This window comes from Bufo bufo, chromosome 2 (genome assembly GCF_905171765.1).
Source record: "Bufo bufo chromosome 2, aBufBuf1.1, whole genome shotgun sequence".
In the NCBI taxonomy this organism is placed as follows: Eukaryota; Metazoa; Chordata; class Amphibia; order Anura; family Bufonidae; genus Bufo; species Bufo bufo.
In genome coordinates, this window is record NC_053390.1 from 507,358,204 (window position 1) to 507,376,298 (window position 18,095).

The window sequence follows — 18,095 nt, forward strand, 5'->3', positions numbered from 1 at the left end:
ATGTAATTTACATGGGACTGTATATTGGAGGGGGCTGGAGAGATGGTGTGATGTCATTTACATGGAGCTCTATGGCGGAGGGAGGGAACTAGTGTTATTTACATGGGACTGTATATTGGAGGGGCTGAAGGGAGGGGAGTGATGTTATTTACATAAGACTGTATTTTGGAGGGGCAGGATAGATGGTGTGATGTTATTTACATGGGACTGTATGGTCGAGGGAGGAATATAACTGCAGGGGGCATTATAAATACTGGGGGCACTTCAGGGTGAGCATTAAAACAGTAGAGGCAGTATAAATACTGGGGGCACTGGTGGGTATTATAAATCCAGGGGACATTATAAGCATTCTTATTACTACCGGGGGCTCTATAGGAGGGTCTTATAGATCCACCTTATTTCTACTAAGAGCACTATGGGGGTCTTTATTACTACTGAGGGGTCTGTAGAGAGCTTTATAACCACTGGGGAACAATAGGGGGCCTTATTTGGGGCATTGTAGGGGGCAGTATTACTAATGAGGGTATTCTAGAAGGAAAGTACTATTGGTGGGACTATGAGGAGCACTATTACTATGGAGGCACTAATATTTCTTCAGGATAGTATTTGGGGGTATTGGGGGCACAGCGAGCAGCAGGATAACACTGTGGGGACTCCAGGTTGGGAGATGATGATAGAAAAGTGAGGAAGCTGAGATGTCTGTGTGTTACACTCTGCAGAGATGAGGCGCGGCTGAGAGAAGTTGTACGGACCGAATAGAGAAGATGATGAGAATATCTACATCAGAGGAGACGTCACCTGGAAGGCCCTGGCTGTGAGAGGTATGTGCTGCTGTATAGCAAGTACAGCAAAATGCGGCTTGTGGGGGGAGCGGGGTGACTTAGAGAACTGGGCCATATTCATTGGGGCTTGGGCCTTTTGAGACCCTAGCAACGCCCCTGCCATGATGATTTTTATCTTCTTCCAAAAGAAATAGCGTCTTCCCTTATTAAGAAGGTCAAGAGAACAGTAGAGGGAGAAGCCTCAGGTGAGAGTATTCCAAAAAAGGAAGCACTATATTACTTTCCAAAAGCTCCTCATCCTTGTCTCCCATAGCAGCCTTTACTCAAGGACTTAATGCAGTCTGACTGGAACAGACCAGAAAAGATGCCGGATTCAGGCTCCAGATTCAAAGCTATGTATAATCTGGATCCCAAATCTACGGCTGATTGGGAATCTTCCCCAAGATAGATCTCCCGGTGGGGAGACTTTCTAAAAGATCGATGTTCCCTTCCGAAGAATCTTATCTCCTTAGGGACTCTATGGACAGTCAAGCAGAATCATCCCTGGAAAGGGTTTATTCAGCAGCAGCCTCAGTCTGTAATGCTGCTTTGGCGTCTATACCAGTATCCTGAGCCCAGGGCCGGTGCAAGGATTTTTGCCAACACAAGCGAAGCTACATTTTGGCTCCCCCACCCCATCGCAGCTCACCTGGCCCTGGTCCCATCTGCAGCAGCTGGCTTCTCCTCTGTGTGGTCCTGGTATGTTCTCTCTGCTTCAGACATTCGCTGGTTTGAGGACTGTATTTTTTCCCCTCTAAGACACACCGGCCCATAAGACGCACCTAGGATTTAGAGGAGGATAATAAGAAAAAAATATTTTCCATTGCACCTCAGGTCAGATCAGCAATCCGACCCCCAATGTTAATCAGACCTCAGATCAGACCCTCAATGCCTCAGATCAGCCCCCCATGTCAGCCATCAGCCCCCCATGTCAGCCATCAGCCCCCCATGTCAGCCATCATGCCCCCATATCAGTCATCAGCCCCCCATGTCAGCCATCAGCCCCCCATGTCAGCCATCATGCCCCCCATGTCAGCCATCATGCCCCCCCATGTCAGCCATCAGCAAAAATTAAATAAAATAACTTACCTCTCCTGCTCCTGGACGCCGCCACTCCTCACCACCAGCGCTCTCTCTCTTCTTCCTGTTTCTCGGCTGTCAGCTGGGAAGGCTGCGCACAGTGAGGTCACATGGTGCGCAGCCCTTTACAGCAGACAGCCAAGCGGAGGACCAGGAAGCGGTGAGTACAGATCCTTCACCGCTTCCCGATCCTCTGGTACTAATAAAGCGCTTCCAAAATGGAAGCGCTTCATTAGTATTCGCTCCATAAGACCCAGGGGCAAAAATCTGGAGTATTTAAAAAAATAAAAAGTTTCATTCCCCCCTGTCTCTGCGCTCTAAGGCAGCCACTTGGTCTGCCTTATTATAGCGCCGGCCCTGCCCAAGCCTTGAGGATATGGCTCTCTGAGCTCTTTAAAGATCTTCAGGATGGAGTTCCTAGGGATCAGATTTTGGAACATTTTCCAGATATGAAGATGGGGGCTGCTTCTATTTTTATTTGTGTAATGTATAGACGCAGTGATACTAACCATTTTTGTAATATACTTGTATACTGTAATTACTGAAATCATACATTTCTATTAGAAAACTACAGTGAGGAAAATGGTCCATTTTAGAGCTATTTTTCTAATAGAAATGTATGATTTCAGTAATTAAAGTATATTGCAAAAATGGACAACATCACTGCCTCTATACATTACAAAAATAAAAATGGAGGGTCTCAGCCTTAACACTTTGAAAGTCTACCTCTCGGCACTCAATACTTTCTTCAATGGTTTCTAATCAACCTCTAGTAAGATTTTTTTTTCCGAGCGATAAAAAATCTCAGTCGTCCAGTTAAAAGCATCTTATCTTCTTGGGATTTTCTAACTGTCCTAGAGGGGCTGGTCACATCACCCTTTGAGCCGCTTGATAGGGTAGATTTGAAGTTTCTCTCTTGGAAAGCTTTGTTCCTGGTGGCCATCACCTTGGCAAAAAGGATTGGTGAAATCCAGGCCCTCTGCTGTAAGGAGCCATATTTTAGGTCATGTCACTATTGCATAATTTTAAAGTTAAAGTCAGATTTTTTTGCCAAAAGTCCCGTGTTCAGGGGCTTTGAGTCAAGAAATATATTTGCCATCTTTCTTTTCTCAACCACAGAATTTAAACCAAGCCAAACTATCTGCTGGACGTTACAAGACCCCTCCTCCTTTATGTACAGAGAACACAGGTTACCTGTTGTTACAGTACCAAGACTCAAACAAAGGAAGAATGGCTTCCAAAGCATCTTTATCAAGGTGGATCAAGAGTGCGATTTCGCAGGCATACCTATATAATGCGGTCGGTCTCGATTCTCCACTGATCATCCGGGCGCATTCCACTCGAGCTACTTCCACATCATGGGCAGAGATGGCCAATGTATCCTTCGATCAAATTTGCAGAACGGCTACGTAGACATCGCCAAGCATGTTTATAAAGCATTACAAGTTGGACCTCTCATCCAGTATGACTCAGCCTTTGGCAGAAGGGTGCTTGAACAGGCGATTTTGTAGTCCATCCCTTATCTTTTATATTGCTATGAGATATTCACTTGGATATTAACTCTGCATTCTTGGGTACCCGAAGGCTTCAATCTAAAGAATAAAATCATGTTTCACTATTAATAAATATCTTTTGTTTACTGTATAATACCATTTATTTGTAATAACATAATGTGGGTATTCTCAGTGTGTTTGTTTCCTTGTGGCACACCTTGGACTTTCTAGGGCTTCTGCCTGGAAGTTATTGGGGTGCTCTTGATATTAAGTAGATGGGTGAACCGTGAAATGCATGAGGTTAATGGGGCCGGTGGACGGATGGTGGAGTCAATGACCAAGCCCATTGGTGGCAATAAATAAAGTCTCTCTTTACTAAATTGACAATGGGAGTAGTAGCACATATAGCAGCAATAGGCACAGTTCTGCGGTATATCATAGAGTAGGCTTTTTCCAATAGTTGTGTATAAGCAGGCACAATGATGGTAGTAATCCTCCCTGAGTCTCACACTACTGTATGTACACTTTGTAATATTCCCAAATAACCACAGGCATGCAAATTCCATTCTCATTAACTCTTTCTCCATTTTCTGGGCATAGTTTAACCATTTTTTAACCATTAGTGTTCAATGAATTAAATAGGTGGAGCTTTGGTTCAGCTCAGACTATAATTAGGACTGCCTGCATGGAGGAGAAATGTGTGTGCATCTATATAAATTTGAATATCATCGAAAAGTTAATTTACTTCAAGTAATTCAATTCAAAGAAACTCATATTATATACATTCATTATATACAGAGTGATCTATTTCAAGCATTTATTTCTTTTAATGTTGATGCTTATGGCTTACAGATGATGAAAACCTAAAAGTCAGTATCTGAGAAAATTAAAATATTGTAAAAAAAAATGCAATATTATAGACTCTTGGTGTCACACTGTAATCAGCTAATCAACACAAAACACCTGCAAAGGTTTCCTAAGCCTTTATATGGTTCCTCAGTCTGGTTCAGTAGGCTATACAATCATGGCGAAGACTGCTGACTTGACAGTTGTCCAGAAGGAGGGTAAGCCACAAAAGGTCATTGCTAAAGAAGCTGGCTGTTCACAGAGTGCTGTATTCAAGCATCCTAATGGAAAGTTGGGTGGAAGGAAAAAGTGTGGTAGAAAAAGGAGCACAGGCAACAGGGGTAACTTTATAGCCTTGAAAGGATTGTCAAGAAAAGTCCATTCAGCTGGAGCCAGAGCTCCAAGAGTCACCACTGGAGGTGAGCGAATTTCATATTTTGAAATTCGTCCACACGTTGTTTGGTGGTAAAAGGTGAATTGCGTTATGGATTCTGTTACCACAGACCATGACGCAATTCTATGACGTAATGCATAACGGAATGCCTTTAGAGGATCCTTCCCGTTTCAGTTTACCACCAAACGAACTGTGAACGAATTTCAAAATATGAAATTCGCTCATCTCTAGTCACCACACACAGACATATCCAGGACGTGGTCTACAACTGTCGTATTTGTTGTGTCAAGCAACTCATGACCCAGAGACAATGTCAAAAGCATCTTACCTGGGTTAAGGAGAAAAAGGACTGGACTGTTTCTCAGTGGTCCAAAGTCCTGTTTACAGAGGAAAGTAAATTTTGCATTTCAGAATCTGGTAGAACAATGGAGAGGCACTCAATCCAAGTTGTTTGATGTCCAGTGTGAAGTTTTCGCAGTCAGTGATGGTTTGGGTAGCCATGTAATCTTCTGGTGTTGGTCCACTGTGTTATCTCAAGTCTAAAGTCAGCGCAGCTGTCTAATTTTAGAGCACTTCATGCTTCCCTCTGCTGACAAGCTTTATGGAGATGCTGATTAAATTTTCCAGCAGGACTTGGCACTTGCCCACAAAGCCAAAAGTATTAGTACCTGGTTTAATAACCACGCTATACCTGTGCTTGATTGGCCAGAAAACTCGCCTGACCTTGACTCCATAGAGAATCTATGGGGTATTGTCAAGAGGAAGATGAGAGACACCAGACCCAATATGCAGATGAGCTGAAGGCCACTATGAAAGCAACCTGGACTTCCATTACACCTCAACAGTGCCATAGGCTGATCGCCTCCATGCCACATCGCATTCATGCAAAAGGAGCACTTACTAAGTATCGAGTGCATATACTTTACATACTTCTTAGTAGGCCAACATTTCTGTATTAAAAATAATTTTTTAATAGGTCTTATATAATATTCTAATTTTCTGAGATACTAACTTTTTTCATTAGCTACAATCCAATAAAATAATAAAAATGATACATAAAACTTCTTTTTTTTTTACTCTATCTGCTGGATCAAGTTCCATTTTTAGATTGTACCACAAGCAAATTTCAGTCCCTTCATAAGAATTGCTTTCCCATTAACTGATAGCATCATGTGAACTCAAAGTAAAGACATCCTTTATTTCCATTTCAGTTTCTTGACTTTTTGGCTTCATATTTGTTTCTTTTATTTCATTTTCCCCTTATAGTTTTCTGTTTTTTTTTTGTGGTTCTGGGATGTGCTCACAGTTTTGTAAGGGAATCTGCAGAACTTTTTTCCCTGAAGCGAAAAATATTCCATATGAATTCCTTCTTGCCATACCATAAATCTAGGCAGAGCAATGTAGTGGCAACAACTCTATACTCGGTTTTTAATTAAAAGTCTTTCCTCCATACATAGCAATGGTCATTAATGGCCAAACTCTCATTTTTGTTTCATCAGACAGTACATTTTTCCAAAAAGTAAGATCTTTGTTCCCATGTGCTATTGAAAACTGTAACCTGACAATTTTTTTAAGCAGCTTTTTAGGTCGTGTCAATATAGGACACATTTTACTGTAGATATACATGCATTTTCTACCAGTTTCCTTCAGCATCTTCACAAGGTGGTTTGATGTTGTTTTTGGATTGACTTGCATTTTTCGCACCAAAATACATTCATCTATAGACAGAATGTGCCTCCTTCCTTGAATGGTACAATGGATGTGTGGTTACGAGCTGTTTAAACTTGCATATTAGCTTTTGAACATATGAACTTGGTACCTTCAGGTATTTGGAAATTATTCCCAAGGATGTAACAGACTTGGAGGTCCACAATTCTTTTTAAGATGTCTTGGCTGTTTTCTTTCGATTTTCCCATTATGTCAAGCAAAGAAGAAAGTAGGTATTGAAGGTAGGTCTTAAAATACTACATATACACTTCCAATTAACTCAGATGATGTCAATTAGCCTATGAGAAGCTTCTAAAGCAATTATATCTTTTCTGGAATTTTCCAAGCTATTTAAACAAAGGTGCAGTCAACGTGCAGTATTTAAACTTCTGAGCCACTGGGAATGCGATGAAAGAAATGAAGGTAAAAAAAAAAGCATGGTCTCTAGTATTATTCTGACATTTCACATTCATGAAATATAGAAGTGAACCTAAGTAACCTAGGAATGCATGGAGAATGAGAGTGGTAGTTTTGGCTGTGAGGGTGGTGGTAATACTCACAGATCACTGTGACAAGCTCCACTTCTTTGCTCCCTAGGGCCATGCAGTGACTGGAGGGCATAGCCTGGTATTTGGCTCCTGCTTGAGGTTGGTTGGGGTGCCCTTGACATTGGATGATGACCGTGCAGAGGTTTGCTCCCTCAGGCCATCACTCCCTGGGGATTGTTGCAGCGAAAAGATGGTGCAAGGAAACAGGCCAGAAATAAAAACAAGAAAAACAAAAGTCTCTCTTTACTAAATGCAAGAGGAGATCAACAGTACATCCAGCAGTAGTTTGTACACAGTGCAATTTCTCTCCCCCAGATGATGAGGTATGTTGGCTGACAATGGCACTCTGAGTACACTAGCTTCTCTCTCTCCTGATTCTCTTGCTAACAGCAATAAGCTGGCACTTGTGCCTGTAGTTGTCCACTTGTGAAATGCAGGCTTTTTAGTGTGCCTGTCCTAAACTGTGGTGATGGGTGTCTTAGCACGTTTCCCCTCACCTGCAGTGGAGTCTGTATAGTTATAGTGCTGATCATTCTGGTGACTGTTAATGCTATAGCTTGCAGAACTGTGCCCTGGGCCCTTCAATTTTCCTGGAGTAGTGGTCCTCACAGAAAAACTGGATCTCTAGTCCAAAAAGCCCTTGGAGTGGGAGCAGACAGACATACTCTCTCACTCCAGGCTTGTCAAGCAAACTATCCCTCCTGACAGATGTCCATCCTATTCAATTGAACAGGAAGGAGCCGTCCTATTCAAGTGAATGGGATGGCTTAGTTGTAATTACACCTGCTCACCGCTGCAGTAGTGATGGCAAGCAAGTAAACAGTGAAGAGAAGGCAGTGCTCATACGAGTGTTGCTTTCTCTTCAAACAGCTGATTAGTGAGGGTGCCGGGAGTCAACCCCTCTGACGATCTGATATTGATGACCTATCCTGAGGATAGGTCATCAATATAAAAAAGCAGACAACCACTTTAATGACCAGGGAATTTTTTTCATTGTCACCTTCCAAGAGCTAAATCTTTTTTTTATTTTTCCGTCTATGTAGCCATATGAGGGCTTGTTTTTAATGGTTCCACTTTGGGGTACACAACTTATTAATTACCTTTTATTAACTCTTTGGGGGGGGGGGGGGAGATGGGGAAAAACCAGCAATACTGCCACTGAGCTTTTACTTAAAGGGGTTATCCAAGACTATAAAAATTCTCCCCCACACGCCGGGCCCCTTACAATAAATATATACTTACCTGGCTCCCCACTCCCTGCGCAGCTCCTTGTCGCCGCACTGCCGCTGCTGCTTCTCCCCATGTGCAGATGAAAATATCCGGTGTCGGGAGGGGGGGCGAATGACAAACAGGGACGAGCCTTCCTAGCATCACGGGCACTATTGATTGCCTATGGCATGTAAGGGGTTAAACTGCCTGGATCGACGCTCCTGCCATTCCGGGCTGTTAGAGCAGGAGCGCGGCTGTTATGTTACAGCCTTGCCACGCTCTCTACTGCACGGGAGACCCGCTCAGCGCTTTGACTAGGCCGCAGTAAAAAGCCTAGGGCCCATTAGTGCCATAAAAAGGTGTATTGGTGGCCACTACGAGGCAATTCCAAGGAGCTGTACATATGAAAAGGGGTATACATACATATATAATAAAAAACAAGTACAATAAGCATGAACAAGACAAGTTATAAACTGGTACAGAAGGAGAGACCCCCCAAACACCGCCCACCCACCTAATTAACAGAAATGTCAGTAGCAAAAAATGCTTGTGTGTCCTGGAGTTCATTTTTCCCATAGACCTTCAGCTAACATTTGGAGCTGGTGTTTTACCACAAAAAAACACATATCATGATAGAATTGATTTGTATTAATTAGGGGAGATTATTTAAAACTGGTTCTAAAGAAAAATAGAGGAGTTGACCATAGAAATCAGATTACTTTTTACATTTTCACAAAGGCCTCTGAAAAATGTGAGCATGAAAGGTTAATTAAGAGCTGTTTCAGCCAGTTCACCATCTGCAGAATTGTTCCCGAAGGCTATACTTTTAAAAGGTAATTTAGACTGATTTTTGCAGAACAGTGTACAGTAGCTTTGTGTATACAGGTTCACGTGATCATTTGTACTACCTTTAGCTAGTCATTTGTAGATAAACATAGCAATTACAACTGTGATCGGAGGTTGCACTCAAACAATTTAGACTTGTTCCCAATCTATAATCATTCATTTTTATTAGAGAGGAAGTTATCATTGATTGATTCGGCTGCTTCACAGAGTTTCACCAAGAAATTCAATTGGTGACAAATACCTTTATCACAAAGCACATTTCTTTGCAAGTAGCAGAAGCAATGATGGGGAAGGCCGTTCGCACTGTCCCCCCCCCCCCACCCCATCATTGAACCCCTCAGATGCCACGTTCATCGCTAATCGCTGTATCTGAGAATAATAGTGAGGGCTTTCAGGGGTTAATCCATTTTAAAAAAACAACTTACCTTATCCATTTGAACACGAAGAGGCTGCTGCGGACATCTTGATTAAAGACACCTTGATAAATCTTGCGTGGTACGTGAAGACATCCTCATGATGGTTGGTGTGGTGACTACATACCTCACCGTGCACGAGATTTCATGTGGGATTTTCAATCAAGGTGGCTGCGGTGATTTAGGGCTTTGTGTTACCTAGTTACCCTGAAGCTAAAGGAGTTTTCTGAGAGTTTAAAAGGGTGTTCCAGATGAAAAAAAAGTTTACATGCCTCACTATTCGGCCGCTTCTGTGTATGACCATAAAAGGCAGGAACAGGGGCTGTTGAATATTTACTGTGAAGGTCGGTGGTCGGCTGGCACCAGTATAGGACAATATGTGCAGCACAATTGTCAGGGGACACAATTGGTGAATAAGAATTTCAGAGAGGCACTATATCTAGCATAAATATTGTCAGGGAGCTATATGTGGCGAAAACCATATCTGCCAGTACTGGTAACAAAGCTTTCATGGGGCACTTATATGTGGCACTAAAATTTTCAAACGGCAATATGAGCTATAATTATATTCATGAACACATTGTGGTATAATTATATTCAGGCCGTACAGTGTGTAGTATAGTTATATTCAGGGGGCATGTTGTAATTACATTCAGGGACCATAGTGTATGGCACTGTGATGAGTTTGTGTTAGTACAAGAGTGGGAATCTGCTGCAAAAACGAGGAATCAAAAACCAATTGAATGGCACAAAATCTGTAGAGACGAGCTATGTTCAGGAGAAGTTATTATGATGGTCTGTGCCGAATAGAAAAGGAAAGGGAAGAGGATGACCCCTAGGTGCATAGTAGTAGGTAGGAAAAAGCAGTAAAGTGACAACCTGTGAGGGAAAGACTAAAGTCAGGAGAAAGTTCAGCAACCATGCAAGGAGGATTGCTGTGTATCTGACAGAGAAGGTAATTACTTGCACCCTGGATATAGGCTTCTCTGCATGTGGTGGAAGCAAATAAGCTTCAGGTTCCCCATTATATCAAAACACAGAAGGGTATGCTTTATGCTTAAGACCCTCCACCATTTCTGTAGCCCATCTCTGCACCCTTTTCATTTTATCTATGTCTTTTTGTAGGTAGGTTCTCCAGATCTAGACAAAGTGGGATCACACTCTCTCTTCCTACTAGTTATACTTCTAGCTATACAGCCAAGCATCCTACTTGCTTTCCCTGCTGCCTGTTCACACTGTGCACTTCTTTTGAAGCTGTCTGATATCAACTCGTAAATCCTTCTCTTCTGAAGTGCTCGCTAACACAAAGCTGCCAATACGATACTCAGGCTGAGGGATCCTTCTCCCCAAGTGCATTATTTTACATTTGGAAACATTGAACTGCAGTTTCCATTGTTTGGACCATTTATCTAGTGAAACAAAATATTTGTCCATGGTACAAACCCCTCCAGGAATATCAACCCTATTACACAATTTTGTGTTATCGGCAAACAGAAAAACCTTAGGGTACTTTCACACTTGCGGCAGAGGATGCCGTCGCCGGAACTGCCTGCCGGATCCGGCAATCCGGACGCAAACTGATGGCATTTGTCAGATGGATCCAGATGCTGATCCGTCTGACAAATGCATTGAAATACCAGATCCGTCTCTCCGGTGTCACCCGGAAAAACAGATCCGGTATAAACATTTTTTGCATTTTTAAAGGTCTGAGCATGCGCAGACCGGAAAGCCGGATCCGTTTTGCTGGAACACTTAATGCCAGATCCGGCACTAATACACTTCAATATAAATTAATGCAGGATCTGGCATTCCAGCAAGTGTTCAGGATTTTTGGCCGGAGAGAAAACTGCAGCATGCTGCGGTATTTTCTCCGTCCAAAAAACGTGAGGGACTGAACTGATGCATACTGAACGGATTGCTCTCCATTCAGAATGCATTAGGATAAAACTGTTTTTTTCCGGTATTGAGCCCCTGTGATGGAACTCAATACCAGAAAACAATAACGCTAGTGTGAAAGTACTCTTACCTACCAAACCTTCTTCTATGTCACCTACAAAAATATTAAAAAGAATAGGATCCAGGCTGGACCATTAAGGTACACCACTTGGGACTTGTCTCTGCTCAGAATGTACCCCTTTAATAACAACACTCTGATATCTATTCAACAGCCAATCGCAGATCTCTGAACTGTCCAGGGATTAAGTCAAATCTTCAGTAAAATTCTAAAAAAAGAGAAAAAAGCATGGATCACACATCCCTATGCTATGTATTGATCTATAATTGCTTCTCAGCGTAACATAGTAATATAGTATCTGACAAACACAAGGTGCAACAGCACACTACAAACCAAAAGTAGAGTACAAAAGTATATTACATTGCAAATACTATGCTAATAACTTAGAGATGCTTAGCAAATACATTTTGTACAAAATCATTTGAGCCCGTCTGCCGAACGCCAAGGCGACCTCTATAAGACGGGTCCTAACACTAAAACTCACCTGTTGGGTGCCAAACCTGCGACCATGGATCCAGAGAGTGCAGGTCCCACATGCATGCTGGGCCCCCTTGATTTATGTCTGTGTGGAGCCAAAATGGCCTTCATTGAATCCAGGGGCTACAAGTACCAGCATGCATGCTGAGCAGACTATATACTCAATCTGAAAATCAGCCTGCGAGGCAGGGGAGGGGCAGGAGGGAGTGCACGACCCAGCATATAGGAGTCAGCCACTACTCCTATATATAACACTAGAAACACAAAAGGGGGGGGGTCAGCTCATCCCAATATGCAGGTGCACTCCCTCCTGCCCCTCCCCTGCCTCTCAGGCTGATTTTAATCAGATTGAGTATATAGTCTGCTCAGCATGCATGCTGGTACTTGTAGCCCCTGGATTCAATGAAGGCCATTTTGGCTCCACACAGACATAAATCAAGGGGGCCCAGCATGCATGTGGGACCTGCACTCTCTGGATCCATGGTTGCAGTTATGGCACCCAACAGGTGAGTTTTAGTGTTAGGACCCATCTTATAGAGGTCGCCTTGGCGTTCGGCAGACGGGCTCAAATGATTTTGTACAAAATGTATTTGCTAAGCATCTCTAAGTTATTAGCATAGTATTTGCAATGTAATATACTTTTGTACTCTACTTTTGGTTTGTAGTGTTCTGTTGCACCTTGTGTTTGTCAGATGTATATTTGCAGCCACAAGCAACGTGCACCTGTGTATTGGGATGAGCTGACCCCCCCCCCCTTTTGTGTTTATAGTAATATAGTATAAGGCCGAAAAAAGACATTTTTCTATCCAGTTCGGCCTGTTATCCTGCAAGTTGATCCAGAGGAAGGCAAAAAAAAACAACATATGAGGTAGAAGCCAATTTTCCTCACTTAAGGGGGAAAAAAATTGCTTCCTGACTCCAATCAGGCAATCAGAATAACTCCCTGGATCAACAACCCCTCTCTAGTATCTATAACCTGTAATATTTTTACCCTCCAGAAATACATCCAGGCCCCTCTTGAACTCTTTTATTGTACTCACCATCACCACCTCCTCAGGCAGAGAGTTCCATAGTCTCACTGCTCTTACCATAAAGAATCCTCTTCTATGTTTGTGTACAAACCTTCTTTCCTCCATACGCAGAGGATGTCCCCTCGTCACAGTCCTGCGGATAAATAGATGATGGGAGAGATCTCTGTACTGTCCCATGATATATTTATACATAGTAATTAGATTTCCCCTCAATTGTCTTTTTTCTAAAGTGAATAACCCTAATTTTGATAATCTTTCAGGGTACTGTAGTTGCCCCATTCCAGTTATTACTTTAGTTGCCCTCCTCTGGACCCTCTCCAGCTCTGCTATGTCTGCCTTGTTTGCAGGAGCCCAGAACTGTACACAGTACTCAATGTATGGTGTGACTAGTGATTTGTAAAGTGGTAGGACTATGTTCTCGTCACAGGCATCTATGCCCCTTTTGATGCTACCCATTATCTTATTGGCCTTGGCAGCAGCTGCCTGACACTGGTTTTTACTGCTTAGGCCTCGTTCACATCACCGTTTCTCCTTTCCGTTCTCCGGCTCCGTTGAGGAGCAGGAGAATGGAAAGGACGGATTCTGCAGATAACTGAGACCTAACTGAGCGTAACGGAGCCTAAAGACCGCATAGACTACAGGGTGGGCCATTTATATGGATACACCTTAATAAAATGGGAATGGTTGGTGATATTAACTTCCTGTTTGTGGCACATTAGTATATGTGAGGGGGAAAACTTTTCAAGATGGGTGGTGACCATGGCGGCCATTTAGAAGTTGGTCATTTTGAATCCAACTTTTGTTTTTTCAATAGGAAGAGGGTCATGTGACACATCAAACTTATTGGGAATTTCACAAGAAAAACAATGGTGTGCTTGGTTTTAACGTAACTTTATTCTTTCATGAGTTATTTACAAGTTTCTGACCACTTATAAAATTTGTTCAATGTGCTGCCCATTTTGTTGGCTTGTCAATGCAACCCTCTTCTCCCACTCTTCACACACTGATAGCAACACCGCAGGAGAAATGCTAGCACAGGCTTCCAGTATCCGTAGCTTCAGCTGCTGCACATCTCGTATCTTCACAGCATAGACAATTGCCTTCAGATGACCCCAAAGATAAAAGTCTAAGGGGGTCAGATCGGGAGACCTTGGGGGCCATTCAACTGGCCCACGACAACCAATCCACTTTCCAGGAAACTATTCATCTAGCTGGCACGTTCCCTGAGTTTTTCCAGCAAGATGGTGCACCACCACATTATGGGTGTCAGGTCCGAGCATTTCTAGATGAACAGTTTCCTGGAAAGTGGATTGGTCGTCGTGGGCCATTTGAATGGACCCCAAGGTCTCCCGATCTGACCCCCTTAGACTTTTATCTTTGGGGTCATCTGAAGACAATTGTCTATGCTGTGAAGATACGAGATGTGCAGCACCTGAAACTACGGATACTGGAAGCCTGTGCTAGCATTTCTCCTGCGCTGTTGCTATCAGTGTGTGAAGAGTGGGAGAAGAGGGTTGCATTGACAATCCAACACAATGGGCAGCACATTGAACACATTTTATAAGTGGTCAGAAACTTGTAAATAACTCATGAAAGAATAAAGTTACGTTAAAACCGAGCACACCGTTGTTTTACTTGTGAAATTCCCAATAAGTTTGATGTGTCACATGACCCTCTTCCTATTGAAAAAACAAAAGTTGGATTCAAAATGGCCAACTTCAAAATGGCCGCCATGGTCACTACCCATCTTGAAAAGTTTCCCCCCTCACATATACTAATGTGCCACAAACAGGAAGTTAATATCACCAACCATTCCCATTTTATTAAGGTGTATCCATATAAATGGCCCACCCTGTATATTATTATGTGTGTTCTTATGGAAAGGGACAAAGCTTTAACTAATGATATAATGTAGAGAAACTGGGTACATCTGCAAACAAAATACCAAATCACGAAGAGTATGAACCAATATACAACATTGAGTATATTAAAAGATTCCCGAGACAAAGGCCATCCAAGACCATTGAGAATCCAAAAATCAAACCGATCCAGCTTCCCATAAAATGTGATCTTTATTCGTTAAAAATAAAATCCAGACATCACAAACGTGCAATTATGTAGTCTACGTGTTTCGGACCTCCTGAATATTGGTCCTTCATCATTACATACAAAAATAAAAAAAAATCAGCTCCTTATAAAGAAGGGTGAAATCACCCTTGTTTATAAGGAGATGATTTATTTTAACTTTTGTATGTCATGATGAAGGACCAACCCCGAACCCCTGACGAAGCCGCATCACGGTGAAACATGTTGGGTGGGGAGTAGTGTTAGGCGCAATTGTTTTTAGGCAGGTCACTGGCGCTTTGTATCCGAGTGAATAGAAACGTGACAATGATCAAGCCCGCAATGTATGAGGATGTGTGAGGAAGTGTGACAATGTGCAAGCCCAGTTGGCAATAGATGTGCAGTGAGAAGGAATGTGTGCATGAATCGAGTACCCTGGAGATAGTTATAGGATATACAAACTCCAATATGGATTATTGAGATAGGTGTTAGGTTTCACACCATTCTATACTCTCCTGTAGGGACATACCTCTATTCAGGTCACTGCAAACTGCACACATGAGGAGAAGATAGCCACATTCCTGTGGCAACATTGACGAGGGGATTAGAGGAATAGGAAGTTCATAAACCAGCGCACTACCTGAGAGTTTTAGCATTGTGGGCTAATGGATTGTCATAGACTATTTTAATATTGACCTAATAAAATATATGCTTTTAGTTACACTAAGTAGCACCCCTACAGGGATTTTCGGTCTTCTGACCGGTTGAACAGTGAGGAGTACAGCATTATAACACAGTTTTAATAAATCTATTTACCACAATGCCTCAATGAACCAGCAGCGCCTGAAGTACCTGCTATTTCTTTGCATTTTCATGGTTACAGATGTAACTCCCACAACGCCGGTCAGCAGGCAGAACAGTGGTAGAGAAATTAATATTCCCAGTAAGCATGCCCGCAGTAAGCATGCCAACAGTGCCACATAATGCGTTGATAGATAAATTACTGAAGATTGGTCCAAAAAAAAATAAAAAAACATGTATTGCCCATGCTATGTTTTGATCTATAACCACTTCTCATCACAATTAACATTGCTTCTCAGTGTAATCAATAGTATACAGCCCCCTGATATACATACTGTACATGAGGCATTGGTATACGTTTGATGAAAATGCATAAGCCCACTCACCATGCCAAGGTTGCCTCCTCGAGTGGGACCTACTCTAATTAGTGCAGCACAACGCGGTGACTGCTAAGGCTGCAGCACTGCACCAGCAGGTGGCGGGACCCAGCAGTCAAACAGCACCCCTGCTGCTACACAGTCACCCCGGCACTGGGTCAACTACGCAGTACTGCACCATGTGAACAGATGTCAAAAGCTCACCTTTCCATTTGCTCTCAGGAACTCCAACTGAGAACTGGTAGGAATTTATTAACCCTTAAGCAGTCTCCTGCGGATTATAATCACCTGGGCCTAATGGTAGTGCTAATACCATGGGAGAAGGAAAGACACAAAAGAAAAAAAAAAAAAAGAGAGAAAAGCATGGATCGCACATCCACATGCTATGCATTGATGTATAACTGCTTCTCAGCACAATTAAGGCTACTCACAAGCGGTCCAAAACGGATCAGTTTTCCCTAATGCATTCTGAATGGAAAAGGATCTGCTCAGAATACATCAGTTTGTCTCCAATTAGTCTCCATTCCGCACTGGAGGCGGACACAAAAACTCTGCTTGCAGCGTTTTGGTGTCCGTCTGACAAATCAGAGCCAAACGGATCCGTCCTGGCACACAAGTTAAGTCAATGGGGACGGATCCATTTTCTCTGACACAATCTGGCACAATAGAAAACAGATCTGTCCTCCATTGACTTTCAATGAAGTTCATGATCTGTCTTGGCTATGTTACAGATAATACAAACGGATCCGTTCATGATGGATGCTTGCGGTTGTATTATTGTAACGGATCTGTTTTTGCAGATCCAGGATGGATCCGCCCAAAATGCGAGGTGTGAAAGTAACCTAACATCACTTCTCAGCACTGCACCAATTTAGAGTAGGTACCCACTCGTAGAGGCAACCTTGGGGTGGTGAGTGGGCCGTATACTAACTCCTCGTGTACGCTATGTACTGTATATTCACAATACGCCTGACACGCATATACTAAGTGTATAGGCCATATCAGATGTATTCTCAGTGAACACATATCCTAAAAGACAAAAAAATAACTCTCTTCATAGGGGAGGTTTGTAGTTAAGGGAGGAGCAGAAGGGGTTGTCTTTGGGCCCTGTGTTGTCCACCTTTTCTCCTGCTTCCCCTCACCAGTCATTGTCTCCTTATCACTGTATGAGTTCAGATCAATGGTCCACATTTACTGAGTAACAAACACAATATGTTAAAGGGTTTCTACCACCACATTTTGACCTAATTAGCTGTCAGACACTAGTGATCTGCTAGTGTCTGCTCTACCTAACCATGCTATTGTAATTCCTTTCTCTGCAGGCGTTACTCTAAAAAAACAACTTTTATTGATATGCAAATGAGCCTTTAGGTGCTATGGGGGCATCTTTTCAGCACCTAGAGGCTCCGTCCACTCACCATTTCTGCCGCCCAGCGCGCTCCAGCCCGCCTCTCTCCTCTAGATTGACAGCCTACTCGCGCCTGCGCCGTGTGCTTCTGTATTCGGCGCAGGCGCAGTGACTGTTGGACCGCTCCCTGCGCCGTAATCGGCGCAGGCGCAGTGAAGATGCCGGCGCAGGGAGACAGAAGCACACGGCGCAGGCGCGAGTAGTCACTGAGTCTTAGGAAGTATAAGACTCAGTGATTTTAATGATATAGTAAAGATTTATCATGGGTAATCCATTTTGGGTGTACCTTTTCCCCACCGGTACTCACACTATAGCTTGCTTGAGGCAGTGAATAGGGTTCATTTCGGAGTATTAGATGTTTATCCATGTAATAATGACTTACTCCCACTATAAGTAAAACCACTAAATCTCATTCCAAAGCTATTCCATAATTTATGGCATATCCACAGGAAGTAAATGCCTGAAAACTACAGGTTGGGTTTTTCTCCACTCGTTCTATAACATAGACGAGAGCCACGCGCAGTGAAATGTATGGCTAGTGCAGTGGCCAGGAATCAGCAAATGGG

General features: G+C 42.9%; 1 long non-coding RNA gene across 1 annotated transcript; it reads left to right on the forward strand.

Moving 5' to 3' along the window:
- Positions 1-1,166: 1,166 nt before the first annotated feature.
- On the forward strand, positions 1,167-12,339 carry LOC120991644. The gene is made up of 4 exons (XR_005776748.1): positions 1,167-1,178; positions 1,558-1,561; positions 2,480-2,486; positions 12,202-12,339. It is a non-coding gene; the product is annotated as an uncharacterized LOC120991644 (long non-coding RNA).
- Positions 12,340-18,095: the final 5,756 nt, after the last annotated feature.